Genomic DNA, 23272 nt, shown 5'->3' with positions numbered 1-23272 from the left:
GGGGATCCTCCAGTCTGAGGAGGAGTCCCTCGAGTCTGAGGAGGAGTCCCTCCAGTCTGAGGAGGAGTCCCTCGAGTCTGAGGAGGAGTCCCTCCAGTCTGAGGAGGAGACCCTCGAGTCTGAGGAGGAGTCCCTCAAGTCTGAGGAGGAGTCCCTTGAGTCTGAGGAGGAGACCCTCCAGTCTCAGAAGGAGTCCCTCCAGTGTCAGAAGAAGACCCTCGAGTCTGAGGAGGAGTCCCTCCAATCTGAGGGGATCCTCCAGTCTGAGGAGGAGTCCCTCCAGTCTGAGGAGGAGTCCCTCCAGTCTGAGGAGGAGACCCTCCAGTCTGAGGAGGAGTCCCTCCAGTCTGAGGAGGAGTCCCTCGAGTCTGAGGAGGAGTCCCTCCAGTCTGAGGAGGAGTCCCTCGAGTCTGAAGAGGAGTCCCTCGAGTCCGAGGTGGAGTCCCTCAAGTCTGAGAAGGAGGCCCTCCAGTCTGAGGAGGAGACCCTCCAATCTGAGGGGATCCTCCAGTCTGAGAAGGAGTCCCTCGAGTCTGAGGAGGAGTCCCTCGAGTCCAAGGTGGAGTCCCTCGAGTCCGAGGAGGAGTCCCTCGAGTCTGAAGAGGAGACCCTCGAGTCTGAGGAGGAGTCCCTCGAGTCTGAGGAGGAGTCCCTCGAGTCTGAAGAGGAGACCCTCGAGTCTGAGGAGGAGTCCCTCCAATCTGAGGAGCAGTCCCTCCAGTCTCAGGAGGAGACCCTCCAGTCTGAGGAGGAGTCCCTCGAGTCCAAGGTGGAGTACCTCGAGTCCGAGGAGGAGTCCCTCGAGTCTGAGGAGGAGTCCCTCGAGTCTGAAGAGGAGACCCTCCAGTCTGAGAAGGAGGCCCTTCAGTCTGAGGAGGAGGTCCTCAAGTCTGAGGAGGAGACCCTCCAGTCAGAGGAGGAGTCCCTCGAGTCCGAGGAGGAGTCCCTCGAGTCTGAAGAGGAGACCCTCGAGTCTGAGGAGGAGTCCCTCGAGTCTGAGGAGGAGTCCCTCCAGTCTGAGGAGGAGACCCTCCAGTCTGAGGAGGTAACCTTCCAGTCTGAGGAGGAGTCCCTCGAGTCTGAGGAGGAGTCCCTCCAGTCTGAGGAGGAGTCCCTTGAGTCTGAGGAGGAGTCCCTCCAATCTGAGGAGCAGGCCCTCCAGTCTCAGGAGGAGACCCTCCAGTCTGAGGAGGAGTCCCTCGAGTCCGAGGAGGAGTCCCTCGAGTCTGAAGAGGAGACCCTCGAGTCTGAGGAGGAGACCCTCCAGTCTGAGGAGGAGTCCCTCGAGTCTGAGGAGGAATCCCTCGAGTCTGAGGAGGAGTCCCTCGAGTCTGAGGAGGAGTCCCTCCAGTCTGGGGAGGAGTCCCTCCAGTCTGAGGAGGAGACCCTCGAGTCTGAGGAGGAGTCCCTCAAGTCTGAGGAGGAGTCCCTTGAGTCTGAGGAGGAGACCCTCCAGTCTCAGAAGGAGTCCCTCCAGTGTCAGAAGAAGACCCTCGAGTCTGAGGAGGAGTCCCTCCAATCTGAGGGGATCCTCCAGTCTGAGGAGGAGTCCCTCGAGTCTGAGGAGGAGACCCTCGAGTCTGAGGAGGAGTCCCTCCAGTCTGAGGAGGAGACCCTCCAGTCTGAGGAGGAGACCCTCCAGTCTGAGGAGGAGTCCCTCGAGTCTGAGGAGGAGTCCCTCCAGTCTGAGGAGGAGTCCCTCGAGTCTGAAGAGGAGTCCCTCGAGTCCGAGGTGGAGTCCCTCAAGTCTGAGAAGGAGGCCCTCCAGTCTGAGGGGATCCTCCAGTCTGAGAAGGAGTCCCTCGAGTCTGAGGAGGAGTCCCTCGAGTCCAAGGTGGAGTCCCTCGAGTCCGAGGAGGAGTCCCTCGAGTCTGAAGAGGAGACCCTCGAGTCTGAGGAGGAGTCCCTCCAGTCTGAGGAGGAGTCCCTCCAGTCTCAGAAGAAGTCCCTCCAATCTGAGGGGATCCTCCAGTTTGAGGAGGAGTTCCTTCAGTCTGAGCCGAAAAGACCAGGCCCCCATAGGGGGCCTTGGCTCTTGCCAGGTCCCTATTGTGTTTCGTACCCAACCGAGAACAAAAACCGCAGGAGAATTTGCAAGACCGTGCAAATTGATATCGTTTGTCGTCCGTTTCTTCTTATTCTTATTCTTATATTACATTTTTATATTTTCTTCTTTCTATAGTTTTTTGCGCACCGCCACATATTTGACCCCCTAAACACGCTCAAAAACTCACCAAATTTGGCAGGCTCATGAAGACGGGCTGTCTTTAGAAGACAATGTAAAAAATAACCCCAAAAGTGCCAAAATGGCTCTCTAGCGCCACCTAGAAAAATCAAAACGACCACCACGGCCCGTAGGAATGTCGTAGAGAGATCAAACGAATACTCATTTGTCCGTCTCATTGGGACCTACAAGTCACACGCTCCAACTTTTGACCTAAATCCAACAGGAAATCCGGTTGAAAACAGGTCATCAAGACAAGCAAACTGCAGAACCACACTGGTACCGTCCTCATCTACCAAGCCAAGCTTGCTGCATGCGTGACTGTCGACCACAGTGAACCGTCCAGCCTCACATACGATGGCAGTAGTCATGCTACACATTAGCCCCGTTTCCACAGCGCCCCTTGGTACCGGTACAGGACCTGTGGTAACCGTTTGGTGTGCGTTTCCACTGCCACAGTTACCGATACCAACAGGTCCCATTGGTAACCATTTCTCGCTACCCCTCGCTACCCCTCCGTTTGGGATACCAGGCGCAACCTCCCGGATATGAGGGGGAGGAGCTTCAACACTGTCGCCTGCTGATTGGTCTGTGACAACCCAACCGTTACTCTACTGGCAAGCCAGCCGTTTCAAATCAGTAAAGAAAGTGAATAATGGATCCCTGGACGACGGAGGAAGTACAGTTGCTCCTCTCCATAATCGGAGAAGAGCAAATTCAAAGAGAGGTAGACGGGGCAGTAAGGAATGAGAAAACCTTCAGGGCGGTGTCGGAGAGGATGAGCTGTGGCGGCTTCAATAGAAGTCCGGCACAATGCCGGGCAAAATTAAAAAAACTGCGCAGTGACTACCGCAAGGTAAAAGACCACAACTGCCGCAGCGGGGTCCAGAGGAAGCACTGGCGGTGGTTGGACGCCATGGACCAAATTTATGGCCACAGACCGGCCAGTCAGGGCAGAGAAGCCGGTTTGGACAGCGCCACGGCCCTGCTGGAGTCTCTGGTGGAGGGAGATGGTAAGTTATAAAAGTTATTAAACTCTGAAATCCATGCTTTTTGTATCCACGAGGCGCGAGCCCGTTAGCTTTAGCACGCGGCTTAGCTAGTGAGCTTCAGCCCCAGTTATCGGCGCAGTCTGAACGTGTGGTTTGTTTACATTTCTGCAGGAGGAAGTGAGTCGATGGGTGAGGGTTTCACCTCCCCTGGACCCAGTAGTGTGGAGGGGCGGTGCAGCACACCGTCACTCCCAACCCCATCACCACCAGCGTCACCACCTCGTCCAGGGGTTGGGAATGTGTCGCTCCAGCAGCGCCCGGGTAAGGAGTAGCTTTTACATGTTGTTATTGCAGTACTGGTAGTCTGTTAAGTAGAAGTATATACATGCACCATTACATTGAATACTGTGATAAACACCTAACAATGCACAGCACAAATGATGCAGAGTACTGATATATTTTCTGCTGTTTTTGCAGCTGGATGTTTCTATTATTATATTCATGCTGTATATTTATACTTCTGTGAAGTGTCCTTGAGTACTGTGAAAGGCGCTGCCAAATTAAATGTATTATTATATTGTTACTGTCCAACGCTTTACTTAAGTTCTTTCGCCGTTTGCTGTTTAGGCAGGAGAAGGCGGGAGCAACAACAACACCACCACCTGACGGAGCTCCTGAGGGAGATGCAGGCCTCAGATGCGCGGGAGGCACACCTCAGTCGAGAGTTTTTGCGCCAGCAGATGGAGCAGCGGGAGCGTACGCGTCTGGAGGAGGTCCGGGCCCGCCAGGAGGAGGTCCGGGCCCACCAGGAGGAGGTCCGGGCCTGCCAGGAGGAGGTGCAGGAGGAGAGGCGGGAGGAGAGGCGGGAGGAACGGCGCCAGCTGGCTCAGCAGAGCCAGCTATTTAATGACACTTTCCTGCAGGGGGTGGCTTTGCTTGCCCAGGCCATGAGAGCCCAGCGTGGCACAGGGCCAAATGAATAGCCCGTTCAAATATGTAAATAATATGTTCAAATAAGTAAATGATATGTTCAAATATGTAAATAATATGTTCAAATAAGTAAATGATATGTTCAAATAAATACTTTTTTCACACCCCATATGCGCATCTACTTTTTGGTCAACACTTGTGATGTGCTGGAGGTCTCCACTCTGACTGGGGTGAATTGAGACGTATTTTGTGAGGAAAAAGTTTGGAATGAAAACTTGTTACAATTCAGATTATTTTTTCTGTCAGATGCTTTCAGAAAAACTTGGCTGGGGTTGTTAGCAGTGAGCTTTCTGATTTGTTTGGCTTGTAGATGGACAACAAGGGCGCAAAGATCAGTGTTGCAGATTTAATGCAGCCTGAAACAAGTAGAACAAGAAAAACTAAACAGTAACTCTGGTAACAGTAACAGGTTTTTGAAATAACACAACACTAAACAGGTTCTTCAAATATATACATATATCTGGAAGATGGCGCCAGTGTGTTTGGCCGGCCGTCTGTCGCTGCGCACTTTGGTTTTGTTTGTGGCACTCCTGTCATTTGTTGTAGTGGAAGTCGACTCCTTGCTGGTCTATGATTGCCAAACGCTACTGGATCTTCGATCCTCGAGTCTAGACTTGGTGAACATTGAATGGAAGAGACATGAAAGTCCCTGCCCTCCTCTCCTGTCTGGAATACCAGCTTACCTGCGCCGTGTGCCGGCTCCACCCTCGCGCAGAGCGCGACGCAGACGGCGGGGGAAGCGCAGTGGAAGGCTGGTCAAACTAAAGGCTAGCTTGTTGCTTACTGCCCCAGCGTGCAGCAGTTTTGGATTGACGCGTTTTTTTCCGACCAGATGCCTTGTTCCTGTGGTTGGTTTAGATGACGTGAAGACACGGCTCTATCGCCCCCCTTTTGCCCATGTCCAGCGGCGCGGAGTGAATTTTCACAATCTTCGACCGCTAAATCGGACCTTTTTCCGGGCTACTGCGGAGGCTAGCTGTTCTGTGGCTCCAGCCAGGATAGCGCTGGTAAACGCCAGATCGCTGGTGAACAAGACCTTCGTTCTAAAGGATTTTATTGTGTCTCACGGACTGGATTTCTTCTGCGTAACGGAGACGTGGATCGGTGTTGGTGAGACTAATGCCTTCGCTGAACTTCTGCCTGTTGACTTTACCTATCTGTCTACGCCGAGAACAACGGGGCGTGGAGGTGGAGTAGCGACTGTCTTTAAGAACTGCTTTAAATGTACACAGTTCGCTTCGAAAGTTTCTACATCTAGCTTTGAGATAAACGCATTCGTTTTGTCCTCTGATCTTCCCGTGTTGTGCGCCGTTGTGTACAGGCCACCCAAATACAACAAAGACTTCATAAGTGATTTTTCCAATTTCTTAGCTGAAATAATGCCCAAATTCGATCGCATACTGATTGTGGGTGACTTTAATATTCATGTATGCTGCACTGAGAAACCTATGGTGAAAGACTTCTTGGATCTTATTGAAAGTTTTAACTTTGTGCAGTCTATTTCTGGACCCACACAGGATCATGGTCACACATTGGACCTTGTTTTAACATACGTTCTTTCAGTGTGTAATTTGGAGGTGTGTGATGCAGTGTTTTCAGACCACCTGCCCATTATTTTTGATGTGCCTCTTTTGTGCGACGTCAACCTGTGCGCTCCTGTGCGCCTCTGTCGTGTAATTAACTCTTCCACTGCTGCTCAGTTCTCCACGGCTTTTCACCAGTCACTGTTGGCAAACGATCGTTCTTTTCTCGATTATGATATTGATGAGTTTTCCATACTTTTTGACTCAACTTGCCTATCAATTGTTGACACTGTGGCTCCGCTTAAACCAAGGCGTGCCAAACCTAAATCTGAGCCGTGGCTCAATGAGTCGACTCGTGCTGCTCGAAGTGAGTGTAGGAGAGCTGAGCGAAGATGGAAAAGGGATAAGTTGCAGGTTTCCATTCAACTGTTAAAAGACAGCTTACATACCTATCAGAAAAGTGTCAAATCTGCCAAGGCTATGTACTTTGCTGATATGGTTACGTCCAACAGAAACAACCCTCGGGTTCTTTTTAATATGGTGAATGCTGCTCTTAATGTTCTTCAATCCAATGGCCTAGAGGCAACACCTGAAGTGTGTGAAAACGTCTTGAACTTTTTTATAAATAAGGTTGTGAGCACTAGGGCTCTTATCAGCCCTCCCTCTGTAGGCATGTCTAACCATGTTTCTTGCTCAGCTTTATTCTGTCAGTTTGAGCCTGTCACACTCTCTAACTTGGAAAAGGTGGTCAGTCAAATGAAGCCCGCTGGTTCACCGTTTGATCCTATTTCCCCACGCCTGTTCAAAGATGTGTTTTCCACAATAGCACCCTTTGCTTTGCATTGCGTTAATGGTTGCTTGGCGAATGGGGCAGTGCCTGCAAGTTTCAAACACGCTGTTGTTCAGCCATTAACTAAAAAGCCGGGCCTAAATTCTAACGACCCTTCTAATTTCCGCCCCATTTCCAAGCTCCCATTTTTTTCCAAAATTTTGGAGAAAATTGTTTTCATTCAGATGAAGTTATTCTTGGATGAACATGAGATCCCAGAGGTTTTTCAGTCTGGTTTTAAGAACCTCCACAGTACTGAGTCCGCTTTATTAAGGGTTTTTAATGACATTTTAATGTTGAATGATGCTGGCCATACTGTGGCTCTGATGCTGTTGGACCTAACTGCTGCGTTCGAGACAGTCGACCATGAAATCCTCCTGTATCGCCTTGAAAATCTGGTTGGCATTCGGGGATGTGCCTTAAAATGGTTCAGATCCTATTTAACAGGGAGGAGTTTCTGTGTTAAAGTTGGGGATTGTGTTTCCTCCACAGCCCCCCTGTCGTATGGAGTACCGCAAGGGTCCATCCTTGGTCCTCTCCTGTTTTCACTGTACCTGCTCCCGCTAGGATCTGTTCTCCGTAGATTTGGGGTGTCATTTCACTTGTATGCTGATGACAGCCAAATCTATGTGCCCCTGAAGCGTGAGAATGCTTTCAGTGCCACTCAACTTTTGGAGTGTATTGAAGCAATCAAATCCTGGATGTCTGCTAACTTTTTACATTTTAATGACAGAAAGACTGAAGTCCTCCTAGTGGGGCCGAGCGCTTCTGGTACTGCCGCCCCGGTGAACCTAGGATCGCTGACACAGTTTGTCAAACCAACTGTTTCTAATCTGGGGGTAAAGATGGATCAACATTTTAAATTTGACAAACAGATCAGTGCTGTGGTGAAGGCCAGTTTTTTCCACCTGAGGCAACTCGCAAAGATAAAATCCTCACTTTCAAAACATCATTTTGAAATACTGATTCATGCTTTTGTCACGACACGGCTGGACTATTGCAACGCCCTGTACACCGGCACCAGTCAGTCCTTACTGACCCGCCTGCAGCTGGTTCAGAACGCTGCAGCGCGCCTCTTGACTGGCTCACAAAAATATGATCATATTTCACCCGTCCTCTCTTCTCTGCACTGGCTCCCAGTGCAATTTAGAATTGATTTTAAAATTCTGTTATTTGTTTTTAAATGTCTTAATGACCTTGCCCCTCGTTACCTGTCCGACCTGCTCGTGTCGTACTCCCCAGCACGTTCACTCAGGTCAGCTGATCAAGCGTTGCTTTCGGTCCCCCAGACGCATCGCAAACTCAGAGGAGACCGAGCGTTTTCTGTGGTTGGTCCCAAACTGTGGAATGAGCTTCCTCTGTTCATTAGACAGGCTGACTCCCTTCATGTTTTTAAATCACATCTTAAAACACGCATGTTCTCTTTGGCTTTTAACCAGTGTTGAAGTTGACTTTTACTGCTCAAAGTGTATTCTGTGCTGCCACTGTATTGTTGTATTTATAATTGTATTTTTATATTGTTGTACAGCACTTTGGTCAACTGAGTTGTTTTTAATAGTGCTTTATAAATACATTGGATTGGATATACAGCTCTATTTACAAACACTTCATGCATTTAGGAATTGCAGGAGTCCCTCTCTCACATCCCTGCCTTCCTCATCTGCACCCTGTCCCAGTGCCACCACAGGTTCAGCTGCATCGCTTGCCTCCACAGTGTGGCTCCATCCGTTGCTGTACTCCTCTCCATGAGTCTCACAAAGATTGTGCAGAGCACGACACGCCAGCACCATGGATTTTGCGAGGCTGACATCACTGTCATTCCGCTTCAACAGGCAGCGCCACCTGCCTTTCAGCCTTCCAAAGGCGTTCTCCACCACCACCCGAGCTCTGGAGATCTTCCTATTGTACACCTGCTGCCCTGCTGTCAGCCGCCCAGTGTCCGGGAAGGGTTTCATGAGCCAGCTCTGCAATGGGTAGGCGGAGTCACCCAGGATGTAGAAGCCTGCATCCACCCCGCCGATGTTGCTGGTGCATGCAGGGAAAAGGCAGCCACGGTCAACCAATTCCCAGAAGGTGGACAGTCTGAGAACACGCGCGTCGTGCAGACTGCCAGGCATGCCAGTGAAAACACTCCAGAACTCACCCCTTCCATCCACAACTCCCTGAAGGATAATGGAGTGCCAGCCTTTCCGATTGAAGTAATCGCAGTGGCAGTCCTGTGGTGCCAAAATGGGAATATGCGACCCATCTATTGCCCCAACACACTGCGGAAGCCCCCACCTGTTCTGGAAGTAGGCTGCCATTTCCTGCAGCTTCTCCTGGTCTGGAAATTTGATTTGTTCTGGAACCAGGAACTGACCAGCAGCGTCACAAAAGTCCTGCACACAGCGACACACTGTGGTCTTGCTGACACCAAACAGGTGGCCAATGCTGCGATAGTCGGCATTCGTTGCAAGTTTCCACACAGCTATGGCAACTCTTTTGGTAAGAGGGACACACACACATGGAAGCTTGTGTCACGCCTCTCCATCGCCGGACACACTCTCCCACACAGGTAGTGAAAGGTCTCTTCAGACATCCGGAAGTTCTGCACCCACTGTGTGCTTGTGAAGCAAGGCACTATCCTCTCCCACCAGTCGTTGCTTCGAGTGACAGCCCAACTTGTAGGCCTGTGGCGGTGTTGTTGCAGCGCTGCCAGGATGACCTGGGAGACATAACAGCACATTTATACACATTTAAACATCAATCTATTTCTATTTTATTATATTGTATTTTTAACTGTTTTTCTAGTTTCTGCTGTGTGTGCTTCTTTCTTTTTTACTATCCTGTTGTACCACTGCAAATTTCTCCACATGTGAGATAAATAAAGGATATCTTATGTCATCTTAATTAAAAGCCAGTGATATAAGAAAATTGGAAACACTTTTAAATTAATAAAAAAGCCCAGTATGAGGCTTCCCGTTTTCAGTAATACATAATCTGAAGAATTATGAATTACAGGTGAAATTTATCTCTTCCCAATAACTGTACAATAAACTAAAGGAAGTACAAATGGCTTCTGTAGCGGTAAAACAACTACTAGTAGTAACTATTGAAAAAAACAACATTTTTATGAAGGTGACATTTTAATGGCTGATTAATCATGAGGTGCATTTTAGACATGTAATGGAGTAAAAACTACAGATAATCGCGGCCAAACGTCATGGGGTGAAAGTAAAAGTATGCTCTATATTTTCACTGAAGTAAAGTACAGTTACCCGGTTGCGTCGCCTCTTTCTTCTCTCCCGCAGTCGTCTCTCCTCCTCCTCCCGCCTCTCCTCCACCTCCCGCCTCGTCTCTCCTCCTCCACCTCCCGTCTCTCCTCCTCCTCCCGTCTCTCCTGCTCACAGCTGTCCTCCTCGGCTTTCTCCTCGTCTAAAGCCTGGAGCCTTCTCTGCAAAACAGCCTGTCTCTGTTTAGCAAAGAAGCAAAAGGCCAGGAGAAAGAACACGACGATCTCAGAGTCCTCCATGTTTGTTCCTCGAGTTCTCCCGCATTTACCGCTGCGTAATGGCGTCACATCCTGCGTGATCACGCGGCCGTTAGTAACCCCGCCTACATTTCAAACCGTTCCCCGTGTAATGGAAACGCGGCACCTGATACGGGTCTGGTTACGGATAGTAACCGGTACCGGTACCAAGGGGCACTGTGGAAACGGGGCTATTGTCAGTCGACATGTGTTGGACCGAGTGAAGACGCGCTCCAGTCCGTTACGCAGACTGAAGCACAAGCCCAAATCGATGAGCTTACTTTCAGTCACGCCTATCTCGCCTGACACAACGTCATGAATAATAAGACGGAACGTCCCCCACCACCTCCGGCACCGCCACCTCCCCGGACTCCTGGGCCGTCGCCTCCCCCTGACACAAAAATGAGACAAGTTTTACTGCATGAGAAACCTGAAGGAAAAGGTGGTTCGGGTGCTCTACGTGAGACAGTGTAATCAAACTGGGACGAACCTGCTTCACTGCTGGGCTGGTCTTGGAAGCAGACTCGGTCAGGTGGACAGGTGAAGGTGTTGCCGGCACCTACAGAAGGACAAAAGTTCTTTAGAGCTGTGCACCCATTCATTTCCTCACTCCAACTCTATCAACATCAATCTCAAATCTATGGCACGTCAATCACATGTAAATACCAACCTGCCGCTTTCCCCCTGTACGCCTAGTCGCACCCCGCGGGGGCTCTGCAGAAAGAGAAACGGTGCTTTATAAACAGCCGTCTTCCCGTTTTGTCATTGACAGTGCATACGTGTTCATTGTGTCTCACCTGGCCAGCTGGTGGCTCAGCAGGACCAGTGGAGCCAGAAGAAGGTGAGACCTTCACCATGGCGTCCAACATAGCCCCGCTGAACCACACCGGGTTGGACGGGATGGCAGACTGTCGCACCACAGATGTTCCAGCCTTTGAAAAACAGAAAGAGACGGACTAAATTGTTTTTTTGTCCCAACAACACTGCACAAACGTCCAATCACACAACGAGTGGGAGAAACGCATTACCTGGCCCCCCTGTCCAACCGTCGTCCACTCCCAGGGGTCGCTGTGACGGGCCACCGGGACGTGACCCGTCACAACTAACCTGGGAGACCCCCTGGCCGGCGGCGGCGTTCGGGGAGACACCGGCCGCGCAGGGGGAGGCGGTGCCAGCTGCTGGACCGACGCGTCCCACAGCAGCTGCACCAGGACCGGCATGCCGTCGGAGTCGCTGAGGTGCACCTTGGGAAACAAGTCAAAGGCGTCAGACATTTCACGGCACATGCGTATCAGACACGGCAGAAGACAAACTCCTCCTACAACAAAGTGTGCTGTACTTACCCCGTCGGGGCACCACAGCTTCAACCGACGAACGGGGAAGTGCTGTGCCACAGACACGTAAGGGAGACCTGAAAAACACAAAGTACCAGGGTGTTGGATCTTCTCATGATGCAGTGACAAAAAAAAGAAAAAAAGGCTGTGGAGGTGGTTCACGACGCACACCCTTCATGCATTGTTTGTGTGTGTGAAGTATTAACTAAGCTTGATGGCCTTTAAGTACCAATGCCAGTACTCTGGATCAGCAAGTAACTAAAGGTTTGTACTTCATCAGTTTACAACCTAATCAAAACTTTACACTTTTATGTCAACACTTAAATTTTTCCTCTTAAGAAGTACTCTGCACTGTATTGATGTCATTTTACCATTTCCTCTTGTAAATACTGAATACATATTTATGTGACTGCATAGGAAAGTCAGCCAGGAGCAGTTCCAGAGAAATGGAGGGTGTGACAGGTCTGAATCGTGATGCATCGTTGAATTCAAGCTCAGGTGATGGAGTCGTGAGAGCAGTGAAGATTCAGTCATAAACTGACCCATGCGTGCTGCGACACGGTGGTACTCCTGGTACAGCGACTCTTAGAACCCCAGGTTCCACGTTCAAGTGCCAAGGGCTCTCGAACATGAAAACCTGGACAAACAACATTAAAGTGTTAAATTCATTCATTCCTGATCCTTTCATGAAAACTTTTCACAACACTTCCCCCTAAATGATCACATCAACAGCCCCAGGATTGGAAGGGAACAGCCAGAAGAAAACAATTGTTGGATTAAACTGCCCCTTACTTGAAAATGATGAATATAGAATACATTGGAGAAAGCTACACCTTTCACAGTGATTATAGAACACACACACAAAAACCCACAATTATTATCTGCAGCAATTCTCTATTATTTTGCTTTAGTTCATCATTAAACGTTGCCGATACCAGTAGACGGATAAAGAATCTCCTCACGACACTCGTCTGGTCCCGAGACACCGACGACAACAGCTGCTAAATAAACACACCTTGGGCCAGAGGCTGCAGACCGTCGCCAGGAGAGCACCGAAGTCCAACGCCGCCTCACCGATCGTCCGGCTCGCCGTGAGGTTGTTGCTCGGGGCCATCACGCACACCCCGTCGGGGGTCCAGGGGAGGGCAGCGTGCAGAACCTCAGTCCTCAGCTCGGCGGCAGCGGCTCCTGGAACCGACAGAAAAGAGAAGCTCACCTCTCCCTCCGGCATGGGAACGAACCCATCCACCACGGCCCTCAGGTGGGAATCGCCGACCACGAAGACGCTCTGGAGAACAGAGACAATGTTTTACAACACGGACATCAGTCACGGCCCCTTACAACTGCCACCGTCTCTACAGACAAGAAAAACTCATCCCTTCTTGTCTGGATCCCGGGCACCGGTGACCATCTTGCGGGACTTCTTGGTAAGCTTGGACGCCGGCCACTTCCGCACCCGATGACGATACCTCGTTCTGACAAGATCAAGTTCAAAGCAAAGAATGTAAAAACAAGACTTACACTTTAAATACCATGTGCATCAGCTCAACATTTCAAAAGTCTCCAATACATAAGAGCAACGAAGTCCGGGACAGGCGGCTCGGCCCTCCACTCCGCTCCTTGAGGGCTCGAGCCAGGCGGTGGGTCTTCCGGCGAGGCATCTACAATTTAATCCAACAACAAAACTCTTTAGTTCTACATCCTCAAGCTAGAAAGAGAAACCAGTGAATGTGATTCCATCATACTCACAAACCGCATGGTTTTACACAAACTTAGAGGCAGTTGATTCTGCAACAGCTGAATAAAAACTGTCTGTGTGTGCGTGTGTGTTAAAGCCACAGAACTTCTCTAAACATCCATCTACATTCACATAGGCACAAGCAGACAATCTTCCTCTCAAGACATCAAACTAGCATCTTAATTAAATATTTGCTGGCTTAGAGACAGCTACATCATGACATCTGACAACACACACACACAAGAGACAGGCAGGACCAACGTAAAGTAGAAAAAACGTCCAGAAAATGTCTATCCAACAATGTCCTTCACTCTCAGTGTCTCAGATCCCATAACCGCAGTAGATTTTGAAAAAATCTCTGACTCACGAGAAATGCAACGGGCTCCTGGCTCAGAATTGAGGAGGAGTGACGCGATCGGGGGTTCATCTGTATTTATAGTCATGACGCTGAACTGGTATTAACCAATAGGACAGCGCGGATTTTCGCCGGTTCGGAGCTGTCATTGGCTGTGGGATCTGACGCGTATAGTATCCTGTGGCTGTGGCTAGCATTCTTTGCTAGCACGAAAAGTAAAATACAATTAATACAAACCATCTGGAGCATCTTCAAACATAAACAGCGCAGAGCCACTCACCCTGGAGATGTACAATGAAACGCCGGGGGTCATCCGTAGTTTAACTTGAAGTGCCAGGTTATATTAGTCCCCGAAGTCCTGAAGCTAACGTTGATGGCTAGCGCCATTAGCATGTAGCGTCCACAGTCATTTCAGGCCTCAGACACAAAACCTAACGTTACACAAACAGCAGGACTTAGCGGTTGAGCTGCACAACACTAATACTGTAGTTTAACCCAGCGGGATGAACAATGAGGCACATTGATGGAGTTTTAATGGTAAACGAGCTTCAAGCCGACAATACCTGGTGATGCGTTCAGGTGCATCACGGAAGTCTGCATTCCGGGGCTGACCGACGGTCCTCAGAGGAAAATCTCCTCTCCTCACGATCACAATCATCAAATACTTTATGACCAGAGATTAAACTCTCAGTGTATGTGTATTTTCATTCACTTGCCTTCGCTTCCCCTCTCTCTCTCTCTCTCTCTCTCTCTCTCTCTCTCTCTCTTTCCCTCCAGTCCATCCATCGCCCCACCACCAAAGCAGTGTTTAAATCTCGTTTTTTTTCTTGAATAAAAAACAAACCCTTACAGAATGTCTGTACGCACCACTGAATATTATGTTAATGTCCTTATTAGTATTACAGACTGACAGCAGGTCACCAAGAGGAGGACCACCACTTATTTCTTTCCACCTAAAGCACTGTGTTTTATACAAGTTTAGTGTGAAGTTCAGGGGAAGTCACTTTATATGAAGAGAGACTGTGTCTCATGGACCAGCTCTTTTCTGTACAATCTATTCAAGTAAAAACACTTAAACTTTGCACAACAACCAATATTGAATTTGTTTAATCTTTCTTTTATTTGTAGAAGTGATCAAAAGGCCACCTTTCACTGTGTTTTCATACCTGGACCCCACTGGACCAGGTCCACATCTAAAGCCACTACACCTGGAGCTCTCCAATCTGGAGCAGATTATCCTACAGAGCTCAAGCATTCCTAAAACCACTCTTTCATATCGGTGAAACCTATTTTTGTGGAAAAGCACATCCTCTTCACTCTTCAGCCTGTCAGCACAGTCTTCCTCTCGTCACGCAGCTGGTTTGTCTGGGTCCTCACGGTCGTACACGTACAGCGCGGCTTCCTGGCCCCCGTCCCATTTCAAGAGAAAACCATGAGAACGGATCATAAAACTCAATAAAACATGAGCTCAAACAGAAATGTCATCGCCAAGCTTTTGAAAATGCCCAATCGCGAGGCCGTCATTGCAATCAGGTGTGTTGCACCTTGTGAGAGACCTGAACCATGGAGGACGGTGGCCCTCCAGGACCCACTGTGAGCAGCCCTGGAAGAGTCGTTCTTTATTGTCACTCTGGAAGCGGTGTTTAGTGCCAACAGCAGTGAAACATGCTCACAACCTCCTCTTCTTACCATGAAACATCAAGAAACACATTTTGAAAGACGTGCTGAAGCTTGAACAAAGCTCAGATACACACAGTAGATGACTGTTCTTTTCATGTTGGACAGTTAGTTTCATACATTTCTATTTCTATTAAGTTTTCATGATTCACATAAATGTTTGCTATGATGTGGAAGCATTTAGAGACAATATAGAGACATGACAGCCTCTAAAAATACATCTCACATCATCCCGACGTTCCCTTGAGGGGTTAATAAAGTTGCAGTGTGACAACAGCTTTGTAAATGAAACACTTTAATCATGGTCACTTAACATACTTCCAAACATTTCAACATGGATCCCAAATGAACTCAATGTGTTGTGGAACGCCGGGATGGAAGGAAAGAAATCTCCACACTGCTTGTTGCTGGTCCCAGAGAAGCTTGTGCTGCTGCTGCTGCCTCCCTCACACCTGTGAACTGATGAGCAAAGCATATTCACAATAAAAAACAACACATTTAGTCACTATGTGACTTTCAATACATCAACAGCTCATACAGCAGAGATATTCTGGGATGTAGAAATCTGCAATTGCAAAATGTTAAAATAATCACGTTTCATCTGCAAAATATGAATTAAAATGTTCATCGTGAGCTGTTATATCACATCTAACATGAATTATCCTCTAATGGTTTTTATGATCACAAAATACCTGAATTACCTTTAATAAAGGGGTAAAACATGCATTCATGATCCTCTCAAGTGGATAAACAATCAGTGGTGATCATCAATATTTGTTATTTTACGATGGCTCACGGTGGGTTATTAATAATTACAGCACAACGTTTCTTTTTTATTTATTATTCTCTATCAGTTTCCTACCTCCTGGTGTCCAGTCCTGTTGGTCGTCTGCCACCCTGGATGAAGCACTGGGGTTGTCTCTGCTCCGGAGTGAGACACGATGGCACTGCACTGTCTACCGTCTGCCTTCACGCGGACTGACTACCGACCAGAGCAGCGTGGGAGTATTTCAGTCCCTCGTCCGCCAGACTGCTGTTTCACTCACTTGGAGCCAATGTCTGCGTTTTTCAGAAACAAAAAACTAAACTGTCTACGCTAGCTTTGGAGTCATCTTCAGCCACAGATCGAGGCGAAAGCGCTTGTAAATAAACGTCACGTCCGGACACGTTCGCTTTGGCATTACGCAACATCCGGTTACAGCTCGCTGACTGGCACTGCAGACGCCATCTTGGGAGGGTCAATCCTCAAGTCCGATGCATTGATTTCTAATGTGGAACGTGGATTCCGCCTGGAATAATCATTACTGCCTGACTTTTCACACAAAAAACGCTCAAATGCTTTGTATTAAGTTATTTTTACCGAGACTTGATAAATCATATGGAAAATTAATAAATATCTACATTTAGAGAGAGGGAGAGAGAGAGAGAGAGAGAGAGAGAGAGAGAGAGAGAGAGAGAGAGAGAGAGAGAGAGAGAGAAAGCCCTTATGTACACACCAGTAAAGGAAAAATGTTTTCATATTAGTTTTGGGGTGCTGTGAGTATATTTTTTTCAAGGTAACTATCTCTCTCTCGCTCTCTATCTCTCTCTCACACACACACACACACACACACACACACACACACACACACACACACACACACACACACACACACACACACACACACACACACACACTACATCTTGTATAAACTGTTGAGTTGAGGTTTTTTCCCCCTCCCAGTTGTGTTGGAATTAAACTTCACCAAACCTGTTTTTTGGGGGCCAATTCATAGTGTTTGTTTGTCCACAGTCCACTGACACAAAGGGCAACCCCGACGGGGGAGAGCCCCGCAAGGGTCGAAGTCCCGACCAACGCTGCTTGCAGCTTTAATTTGACTTGTTACAGCTAAAACAGAAAAAAACACTTCTGTGATGACCAGGCGAGTAAAACTCAGTTCAGCTTGTTACAGTACAGGGGGGGGGCAAGGTGGACTCGGGATGCTAGACACTGCTGTGGAACGAAAAACTGCTTTATGGAACTGAACAGAAACTAAAAGTCCCCCAAATACATCAAAATCCTGCAGTCAGGTGAGCAAAGGTCAAAGGCACAGGGAAGCTGCAGCACAGGAGGGCAGAGACACATATTCACTAAACGCAGGAACACAGGAGCTCTCACACCGAAACACAGACAAACCAACAACCCAGGCACACGAGACAAGCCCCTTGAATACTAAAAGCACCAGGTGCAGCTAATCACACTCAGGCACAGGTGAGAGACATCAGGGCAGGAAACAGCAGTCAGATACAAGGAGGGGAAACCAAGGAGCCTGAAACAAGAGGCAGGCTGCTTCAGAATAGTGCCTCCTTTATCCTTTCCTATCCACTTTACCTTAAGCCCTGGATGACGTCACGGGGTTAAGGAAAGGTGTTAGGAGGCTTCATAAAGGAGCTAAGGAAAGGTATTAGGAGGCTTCCTAAAGGAGCTAAGGAAAGGTGTTAGGAGGCTTCATAAAGGAGCTAAGGAAAGGTGTTAGGATGCTTCTTAAAGGAGTTAGTGAAAGGTGTTAGGATGCTTCCTAAAGGAGTTAAGGAAAGGTGTTAGGAGGCTTCCTAAAGGAGTTAGGAAAGGTGTTAGGAGGCTTCCTAAAGGAGTTAGGAAAGGTGTTAGGAGGCTTCCTAAAGGAGTTAGGAAAGGCGATCCCGTTATTTTGACAATCCCACTGCACTTCCACTAGGTGATGTAATAACCCCACTAGGTGATGTAATAACCCCACTAGGTGATGTAATAACCCCACTAGGTGATGTAATAACCCCACTAGGTGATGTAATAACCCCACTAGGTGATGTAATAACCCCACTAGGTGAAGGTTAGTGACGTCTGCTGTGGTGAAAAACGACCCATTTCCAAAATGGACGACAAAAAGCACATTTGCACCACGTTCCTCTGAGGTTCTAACCTCTGGTATCGTCTCAAATATCTCAGGTTTCAATGTCAATCAAAGGAAAAGAGGAACTAAAGGGAAACGGCTGCCAGGTGAATAAAGAACCAATCAGAGTGAGAACAGGCTGCACTAAAACTGGACTTTACTGTGTTGGTTCTACAACATCCAGAACATCCTAGTTGGGATCTGGGTTCTAGATGATTTCAAGTGGTTCTAGGCAGATTATTACTTTGGTAACTTACATGATCTGCTCCTTTTTCAGTCATCCTGAGTTTCCCTGAACGCTCCAATGAGCGGGTTCCTTTAAATGTTGTCGCCGCAAGGAATTGTGGGGGAACATGAGCTGGTCTCCTTTGGTAAAGGAAGCATCAGTGGTTCCTAGGCTAAAGGAGGTTCTAAAGGACGCATCAGTGGTTCCTAGGCTAAAGGAGGTTCTAAAGGATCCATCAGTGTTTCCTAAGCTAAAGGAGGTTCTAAAGGAAGCATCAGTGGTTCCTAGGCTAAAGGAGGTTCTAAAGGAAGCATCAGTGGTTCCTAGGCTAAAGGTGGTTCTAAAGGAAGCATCAGTGGTTCCTAGACCTAAAGAAGGTTCTAAAGGAAGCATCAGTGGTTCCAAGGCTAAAGGAGGTTCTAAAGGAAGCATCAGTGGTTCCTAGGCTAAAGGAGGTTCTAAAGGAAGCATCAGTGGTTCCTAGACCTAAAGAAGGTTCTAAAGGAAGCATCAGTGGTTCCTAGGCTAAAGGAGGTTCTAAAGGATCCATCAGTGTTTCCTAGGCTAAAGGAGGTTCTAAAGGAAACATTAAGCCTGCTTTCCTTAGCTTAGTGAGAATTCCAACACTCCTCATCAAGGCCGCGACTTAAACACTTCTTCGGTTAAGGAGAAGTGGATAGGAAAGGAGATAGGAGGGACAATTAGGAAGCACCCATGTACAAAAACAGCAGAACAAACATGAACCATGACACAGATCACTTCAAGCGCAAACTGATCTGAAGTGAAACAAGAGCAAGACAACATGAGTGATAAAGTGTACAAAGACTCACTCATATTTCCGGAGGAATAATGGGACGACTCTCCCTCGAAAAGCAAAAACATAATGTGTAAAATTATTGGTGTTAATGATTGAAATAAGGAGGAGAACCTCAACTACAAACTATTCATGCTACAAACACGCCAACACCGAAAGCTGAATCCTTGTAGCATCATTTCATTACATCCTTGCCACTTTAGTTTGAAATTAAAATGATTCCAATAGACATCTAGGCTGCATGGATATTCTCTTTATTTTGGGTTTTCTAATAAAAGCCTAAATGTTGGCAGAAAAAAACACTAATTGTGAGTTAGATTTCTTTAGTTCTGATGCTAACGCTACAATGCTAAGAACGAAGCTTTCACTGCTCCGTCTGGCCTGTGCTCAACTCTGAGCCACGACTCGAACTGAAGCTGTCAAATCTGCAGAGAATAAACTCAAAACCTGAATTAAAAAGAAATCTCAACTTTTCTGACTTTTTAAAGTTGTTAAAATGTGATTTTAGGTCATTAATGTACAATCAAATCATGTTTGACGTGTCTGCGTGTATTACACAAACTTGCTGCACACTTGTCCTTCTGGTCTGCCCTCACTCCGTGTGTCAATAGTGATGTGTTTCACCTGTGTCTTCTCCTCCCCAGTCTTTATATTCCCTCATTTCTCCGTTCAAGATCGTCTTTGAACCATCCCCAGTCTTTCTACTGACCCCTCGTGTTCTCTTCGTGTTTGATCTTCTTGTGTTTTTGGACTTCAGGACACTTTGGCTTACATTATATCTTTCAATACACTTTTGAACTTGTTTCTGTGTATGAGTCTGCTTCTGGGTTCACCCAAGATCCACGAAACTATATTGTTTACTTGATTTGATTATGACCGATGATGAAATATTCTGTTTGTGTCACAATCATTTTGTAATAGTACATGACATTCCTTCCTTATTATAATGTTGTGTTATTTAGTAAAGGTGCAAAACACAACAATGTTTGTATGATTATGAGAAATTTAAAGCAGAAGTTCTCATTTCCAAAGTATTTAATCATGTATTCGATAAGACTTGTTAACATCTGAAAAAACTAGGAAGTCTGTGATGGTTAATAAGCATGAAATATTCAGTGTGTACAATCGATGAAACGTTTCATGTGAACTGAGAAAAAATGAACCAGACCATATATCAGAAAAAAACAAACAAAAAACATTTAGTTTTATTTTCGTTCTTGCATTTGAAACCCTCTGTGTTGTTACAGCATATAGAAATATAGTTTGCACACTGTACCACATGAAATACAGCTGGTATATGTAAAATCCAACAGTCAGTATTTACACGTTAGGTGTTTGAACGTCATGTTCATCCGCCGCATCACAGACTCAACAGGGAAACACGTCGTCACAACAGACAGCAGATATTTACAGATTAATGGAGCTCTGACCGTCTGCTGCTCTGGGTGGTCAGACCATCACAACCTCACTGCTAATGAGACTGATGAGACACAATAATGAGAGACACAATGAGACCTGTGCTTCACCTGGGAACAAACACACCGCCAGCCCGTCCTGTTCCATCGGTTTGCTGGAAAGTCAAACCATCATGGACATGGTGACCAATTAATCTTAATCTGCTGAGGAGCACAAACCAAAAAAAACATACTGTTTGAGTTTGATGTCCAGAATTAAAACCAGATGAAATGTTGATACTAAAAGGGGTCAGAGTAATCTCTGATCTGATCTGAAGTCAGGTTCACCTGGACAGGTGAGCAGTCCATCATAGGACACACACAGAGACACAGAGTCACACACCCTCACAGGACATTTACAGTCACAAACTAACCTCAAACACACAGGTTTTATACACTGGGGGAGGAACCAGAGGAAACCCACACGTGTAGAGGGAGCACATGCAAATGACCAGCACATAAAGGCCCCCGAACCCGGGCGAGGGGGCGAGAGGGCAAACCACTCCCCCACCATGAACCCAAGACTGTTTCAGACTTTCCAGCCGTTCTGTACAGAAGAGAATTAGAACCGGTTCTAGCATTATCAGAAAAAAAGCCAAAACAAAAAAAGATTGTTAAGACTTTGTTTTTTTCTAAAGGGTTCTAATCCTTGCCTGTGGTTCCGTGATCTCAGGTTTGTAATCTCAGATGTTCAAATGCTGCTCCTGGTTTGCATTCCACATGTTTCCAGCCCAGAGTCAAGCAGGAAGGCTTCAGTTCTTTTTCTATGTGTTAGTTTCATATATGATATGTGTGGACCTCACCTCACTACAATGACTTTCAAGTTGGTCTATTACAGCTGGGTCAGAGGGAGAGAGAACATCCTACTTTGAAAAGAAGCTGTTGCCCCTCTCTCACCGCGACAGCACAGGAAAAAATTAATTCAGACTGAAAGTATTATCAAAAACCTTAAAGGGCTCATATTATGCAAACTTCACTTCCTGAAGGTTCTCCAGCAGTACTACTCGTCCCCATACCTGGACTGACGTCCCAGAAGTGAAGACAGTCTGTCCTCTCTCTCCCTGGCTTGTTCCAGTTTTTAAAAAGTGTGTTGCTCCAAGCAGCCAATCAGAAATCAAACCCTATATAGTGTCATCGGGGGTTTAGCCAATCCCAATCAAGGTAGGCCCTCCCTTTGACTCCTCCCACAATTAGGCAGCTCTGCTCTGGCACATGGCACCACGAGAGGAAGTACTTCCTCCTCTTCCCAAGATGGGCATGTGTGGGTGGAGCCAGTCCAGCTCACACAGACACAGCAGATTCTGAATGCAGCTCCTATGATCCAATATTCAAATGAGGGAAATCAAGGAGGAGCTAGAAACTTAGAATACTGAAGGTTTCTGGACCGACCAGACCATGTGAGTGTTGAAAAACTGGAAAGTAGGACCCCTTTAAACTGGGTGAATTTAATATCCAGTTTTATTTTTACCGATCAGCTATCCCCCAGTGGGTGCTTACCTTCTCAGTGGGTGCTCGAGCACCGGAGCACCCATGGGATCAGTGCTTATGAGCAGCAGCAGGTGTTTGTGGAGGAGTTCAGTGAACCATCTCAAATGTTTTAGGTTAAATGTTCGGTATTGTGAGCTTTAGTTATAACATTTGTGTGACTCAGATGACCCACAATAGTCCTCTGTGTGGAGAAAACTGATGTTTCTGACTGAACAGCTTTTGGTTTCGCTGTGGGATTTTCCAACCAGAAGGCCCCTGCTGTGATCTCGGATCACTGGACATGTGATGGAGTTTCACTTCCTGCCAGAGAGCAACCACAGAAAGATACTGAAGAAGCAGAAGGGAGATGTGAGAGGAGATGAAGTGAACCAACGCTGCTGCTCTATTTTACCGGTGGACTCATCAAACCACAGACAAAAGGCCCAGAGAACTCACTCAGGTCAGAGTCTAGAACTATTTCCAGGGCACAGAATTAGTTCAGGTCAGAGTTTAGAATTCACTCAGGTCAGAATGTGGAACTCTTTGAGGTGGAAACAGAGACTTTGGATAATGTGGGTAGCTGAAACACATCATGTGGAGAACTGAGCTGGAAAATGCAAAATGACATAAAATGACGGGCAGGAATGAGCAGGTCAGGAACACGGTTTGATCAGCCATAACATTATGAGCACCTGTATAGGTATGGACTGCACTGTTTGACACCAACATGTTAGCAGCAGACCCTTGAAATCCGGGAAATGTGAGCTGGAGTCTCCATGGTAACCTCAGCATCCACCAGCCTTGTGCAGGACTGAGATGCTTTGACTCAGTCATGTAAACATCACAACTTGGTCCATGTCGATCTCATTCACAGTTCTGTTTGTCCTTTTTTCTGCTTTTAATACTGGAAGTCTGCAGTCTACAGTCTGTATTTGGCACGACATAGTTCAAATTGAACTGAATTGAACTTAAATTGATTTGAACTGAATTGAACTGAACTGAATTGAACTGATTTTAACTGAATTGAACTGATTTTAACTGAATTGAACTGATTTGAACTGAATTGAGACCATGTTAATACTTTGAGCCAATTTAGTTGGAAATCTTTCAACATCACTTTTCAGTGGTTTGTTGCTCATCTCCAAGCTCCAGGTAAAGCAGCAGCAGCAGCAGCAGCAGCAGCAGCAGCAGCAGCAGCAGCAGCAGCAGCAGCAGCAGCTTGTCTTGACATT

Source organism: Lipophrys pholis (assembly GCF_963383615.2).
Source record: "Lipophrys pholis genome assembly, chromosome: 17".
Taxonomy (NCBI): domain Eukaryota; kingdom Metazoa; phylum Chordata; class Actinopteri; order Blenniiformes; family Blenniidae; genus Lipophrys; species Lipophrys pholis.
This window is presented reverse-complemented; position numbering follows the sequence as displayed.